The following is a 5,627-nucleotide window of genomic DNA, read 5'->3' on the forward strand; positions in this document are numbered from 1 at the left end:
GAGAAAAAAAACAAAAAGACAGCTCAAAAAAGGAGGGGAAAGAGGAGGGCTGGTTAAGAGAGGGGATGAAGTCACCACCTCTCCTTTCTCTCTCTCTCTCTCTCTCTCTCTCTCTCTCTCTCTCCCTCTCTCTCTTTCTTTTTCTGAGTCAAGAGCAGCAGAGCGAGGAGAGGGCTGTAAAGCCTGGCTGTCAAAACTTCCCCTCTGAACTCGAACAGAAAATCTGCTCCGATAAGAATAATGGAGTCAGAGCGGGAGACCTCTGTTAGACCTCTTCAGTCACAGCTTATCCTCTATGAGGTAATATCCTCAGTTGAAGCACACTCACAGACCCACAGGGCCTCGACCTTACCTCCACCTCGTGGAAGTGCAGAGAAACAGATTCAGGCTCGAGGTGCAAAAAAATTGCAAGACAATAAAAGTCTGTCAAAGGCAGATTTTTTTTTGGTTTTTTCTTTGAATGAAAAAAGTGAAAAAAATCCACTGTGAAATCAAATCTGAGGAGAAAAATCTTCAGAAGCTCGTGCTAACGCTGTCTGTCCAGGAGTGAGAGTGCTTTCCTCGGCTCTGAGCCTCCTCTCTCCCCCATCAGTGAGGAGCAGTTGTCGCAAAGGTTACAGCTGAATGGAGCGGAGCGTTCCTGTCGCTCAGCTCCTTAAACCTCAGAGCTGCTGTTGTGACAAGTGTCGGGGGCCGAATAGCAGTCCAGCAGATGATGACCCCTACCGCTCCTTAATGGTGGCCGGGGTTCAACAGAGCACATGCTGGGCTGACTGATTGGAATGGCAGGGATGGCGTGCATACGTGAGGGGAGCGGGGATTACTGAGGTGGGGTTGTGTTGGGGTGGGGGGGGGCAGACAGCAGAGAAAATATTTGCAGGGAGCTGAGGGAAGAATCTGCTTCCACTGGTGAAAGCTTTTCCCAAATAAGGAACTCTCACTCTTCACTTGTTGAACCTCTGACGTGACCCCTGCACCTGGTCCGCCAGCTCTTGGGAGCGCTTCAGCCGCTTCCAGCGAAGCCGAGTGAATCTAATGAAACTCTCCCTTTTTGAACACTTTTTTTTTTTTTTTAACTCACTTTTCACAAAATTTCACCCCACGCTGTTGAATTAAATGACTTTTAGGAATGGAAACATTAAAGTAAGCTCTTCATCTGTGTGTCTCCAGTGTGACGCCACAGTGGGACTGCCCAGCGGGACCCCATATGGCAGAGGTAGCTGTGGAGTCGACATGGTTAATGATGCTTTTAAAAGAGCTCTGGTTTCATGATGAAGTCATCTGAGGAAGAGTTTTAATGTGTTGCAGCTTGAAATCAGAGATAAATTCTGCCCAGGGCTGGGTGGCGTTCACGAAGCGCTCGATGGGTGGAGTTCAAGGGGTTTGGCTAACTTTTTAATGCCATTTCCTCATATTGCTGGGGTGAGTGGCTCTAAAAGCTTGTGATTTATGTGTGAAGCCAGCTCGCTGTGTGACTGTGACGCCACCATATGCTTAGATGTTGTTTGCACTCAGTTGGAACATGTGGAAATGAGTTTATTTTTAATTTCAGGAGCCTTTTCTTTTTCTTTTTTTTTTAATACATACAAACATCTTTTGGAAGTTATGCCGTGAGAAAGCAAACCAGCAACATACCCACAGCAGAGCCGGCGATACAGCTTGAACCGAGTAATCAAACATCCATGACAGACTCTGAGATCCACACCATAACTTTTTTCTGTTGAGAAAGTTAATAGTTTTGTGTAATTCCCCCCCCAAAAAATAACAGTCAAGAAGAATTATTGCTCAAGTACTTCGCAGTGATTCACAACCACATGAAGAATCCTCTGATTTAAAATTGAGGATTTCCAGAGAGAAGACTCTATTTAAGGCTCTTCATCGCCTGCAGCAGAAGATTTAAATACTTTTTTAGCCTTAGTTAAATTTTTCAGTTAAGAAGATTTGTTTGTCTATGCTCTGTTACCTTATAAACATTTATAAAGGATGGAAAGTTGTTTGCTCACAGTCAGAGTTGGATCAGATTTGAACCAGGTGTCCCACCTCTGCCAACCAAGTCAGATTAGGCTACTGTAACACCTTCCTTATGTTGTTTACACTGGAAGTCCTCCTTCCTCACAGCTCTCATTCACATCTTGCTGCCCACAACCGTTTCAAATCATTTAAACCCCAGCTTTGATCTGAGGGCTCTTTTGTGCCACCTCCCTTAATTTCCATCTTTGAGTGTGGATGTTGACGAGACAAACTAGTTCTGACCTGATGGCTGATATTACTGCCTCCCAAGACGATAATAAAAACCTGATGCCTTCCCACCACAGGCCCTGTTTTTGGTGATTGCTCTTGTTAGATATCTTCCATTTTATTAAAGTCAGTAAATACAACTTGGAAGGCTTGTTTAGGGGGTGATGTCACCCAGGCTGCCCGCATGAAAGGAGAGTGATAGCTGTGGTGGAGGAGAGAATATGCATGGGAGCCAGAGGGGGTCTGTACTTTTCCACTCGGTGTATGTCATCACAAAGGCATGATTGGTCTGCTGGTCAAGTTTCAGTACAGATAAGATTAAGTTTGCACTCTGGATCATGATCAGAAAACAAACGGTTCGACGTTCTTTAAAATGGCCGACATAAAAGGAACCAAAAAATGAAAATACTGGCTTAACATGTGTTAAGTCAACCGTGGTTGGCCCAGAGAGGTCTAACCGCTGGACGCTTCTCCAGCTTATCCAACTTCTTTAGTTTAGCATTACACAGAAAACATCTTTAATCAGCTGAATTTAACTCAATCTTTCATCTAAAGTCGTTAGAATGAAGTCATTATTATTTTAATGGCTAAAACCATATTGGTTAATGGAGGATACCAGGCCAGGATAAAGACTCCAAATATAATTATTTCCTTCGTGGCCCAATGCACCATTTTATATTCAGACAAAGCATAAACAGACTCACTTCAAAACATAAAGTCTTTGGAAAAGTTATAAAGAAACACCGGAATATTTATACTGCTCAGTCACTTTGTTTAAAGAGAAAAAAGGAAAGAAGGTAATTTTAAGCTGCGAATGACAATGAAACGTACGATGTGAAGCAGCAGCAGATCAAGTGCCATTTAAATTGTGAAGTAATACATTTGTGCTATTGCGTATCCGTTAACCTATACTACTTTTAATTCCTTTGTTCTCCGCTCGCTGCCTGAGCCGACATGTTGACGATGACCCGGCCTCTCTCAGATGGGTTGTCTGTGGGCCGTTGTGCTTCAGCCTCTGATGATAATGCACAATATTAACAATGTAATGATTTGTGTTCGAACAGAACAAGGCAACAGCTGCAGTTCATAGACGGGGGGAAAATATAAACACATTACAAAAGCCACATTTACTTCATGGCGTCCACATGGTGTGTATCGTACCAAAGTCCTCTGCCTGAGCTCCGACTGGGCTCCAACATTTTTCTGAGCTAAAGTCAACCGAGTAAAAAAAAAAAAAAAAGAAATCCACATCCTTGGAATGTGTCAGCTAAAGTATCACATCCTTTAGACGTCAGTTTGATGATGCGGGTGATGTCTGCAGACCAATGCAGACGCACATGCACCCACACGCAGGTAGATGCAGTACCACTTTCAAAAATGGATAAGTGAAATGGCTTATAGGCAGACAGAAATAAAAAGGGTCCAAAGAGGCACTCAAGCATCGTGTGGGTGGATATATCACATGTAATCATAAGATAATTGTGACACTGACAGTCACCTGGGGCTATATTTGACCTGACAAGACTGCATGTTTATTAGCTGACGCTCACACACACACACACACACCTGTGGTACTTGTTCGTGGGAGTCCTGTTTCACACATTTCCCCTGAACATGCCCGCTCTTATCAAAACTGTGAGGAGCCTGAGCAAGCTTGAGAGTTGGATGACATCACATGCAATGAAATGCCAACTTAGTCAGTCAGTAGTCATTGTTTGGCGACAGGGCCAAGACTTTCAAACAGAAGAAGGAGGCAAGCAGAGACAATGAAACTCAACCGTCTGTCATGACGCATATATTTTTTTAGCTTTCACATTGGAGCGGCAGAGTTCCAAAGAAAATAGCCCAGTGTAAGATATTCACCTTCCTATTAAACAGCTTTGATGTTTTTAAGCCATGTCCTGAAGAGTGATTTGTTTCAAGGTTACTGGCATCAATAATACCATGATCTCAGGTGTGTAGGTGCAGCAACCGTCCTTGCAACTGATAATATTTGGTCTATTCGGTCTCAAACTTTGGCAGCAAAGTAGTATCATGAGTAGAAACAATGTCACAAGCCCATGTCAGCAAGCATGCTTAAAAAAAAAAAAAAAAGGCAGGAGTCAGAGCTGGCTTTAAGACAAATGGGCCTTTGTTTTGACTCAGACAACCTAAATGGACTTTTTTGTCATACCATAACAATTGGCTCCGATGTTAGAAAAACAACCTCGGCAGCACAGTTGAGAAACAGTAATTTTGGAGCAGTCGCTGAGATCAAAGGAGGCTTTCGCTGGCAGTCTGAGCTTAGGTTAGTCCAAAAAGCCAATGAGCTGATCATCGTGGACATCTGAAGATGATCCAATGTGTCCACTTCACAGTTAGTTTGCGTTTCTACTTGTAAACCAGAGGCCTGGTGACAAATTGACACCCATTGGCTTGCTTTCATCCACGCTAGTGATTTTCCCTCTAGAAACTTCATGAGTCTCATGAGTCTCATACTGTCTGTTGAGCCACCACTTTTCTTCACACTGAAATATTGCAGACAAACTAATTTTGGATTGATCTGATTCTTTGTCGTCAGAGGATGACACGAACATGTCCACAAGTTTCACATTTGCCTATTCATCGTCAACCATTGCACAAATTGATCCAAGATTTTAGTGGAAATTTTTCTAGAGAACTAGACTGAATGTGAATTGGTGCCAAAGCCCTTTTTCCCATTTGTGATTTTGATTCATCTATAATAATATATAATTGGCCTATAATTAAAATGCTGTCTCTGTAGGGGGCAGTTTACCGCTGTTTCCATTTCAGAAAGAGAGCAGGCAGGAACATGCCGTGTCACGCAGGCCCTTGTTGTACTTTTACCTGAGTGCAATTTGAAGCCACCCTCAGGTGGCAGTCAGGATGAATAGCGGGATTAGGTCACTCCATCATGTGACATCATAGCTTCAAATGGCAACTGTGCTCCAGCAGCAGGAAGCAATTTTCCCATATCAAAGGTGGAATAACAGAAAAAAGTATTCCAAAAGTATCAATCAGAGAGGGAAGCTTAACATTTGACCCCTGATGTCATTCCAACAACATGTTGAGAGCCTCCAAGCCTTCATTTGGAGGCTCTTTTGACCTGCTGGTGTGATCTATTAATCACGTACAGGAACTTTAATCACACGCCGCGGCCAGCCTGGAGTTTATTGCTCGTCTGTGTGTTTGACATCTGAATCAACCCGTGTTGCCAAGTGGAGAGGCTCATTTAAACATTTCAAATACAGAAACAAAGAAACAAGGAATAGAGGAACCTACATATTTACATTTAAACATTTACATGCATCGACATTTGATGAATCTGTCCCGTAATCATGATGTGTTTCGAAACTTCATGGGAGAAACAGCAGGAGAAAAAACACTGT

This window comes from Echeneis naucrates, chromosome 15, assembly GCF_900963305.1.
Source record: "Echeneis naucrates chromosome 15, fEcheNa1.1, whole genome shotgun sequence".
Lineage (NCBI taxonomy): Eukaryota > Metazoa > Chordata > Actinopteri > Carangiformes > Echeneidae > Echeneis > Echeneis naucrates.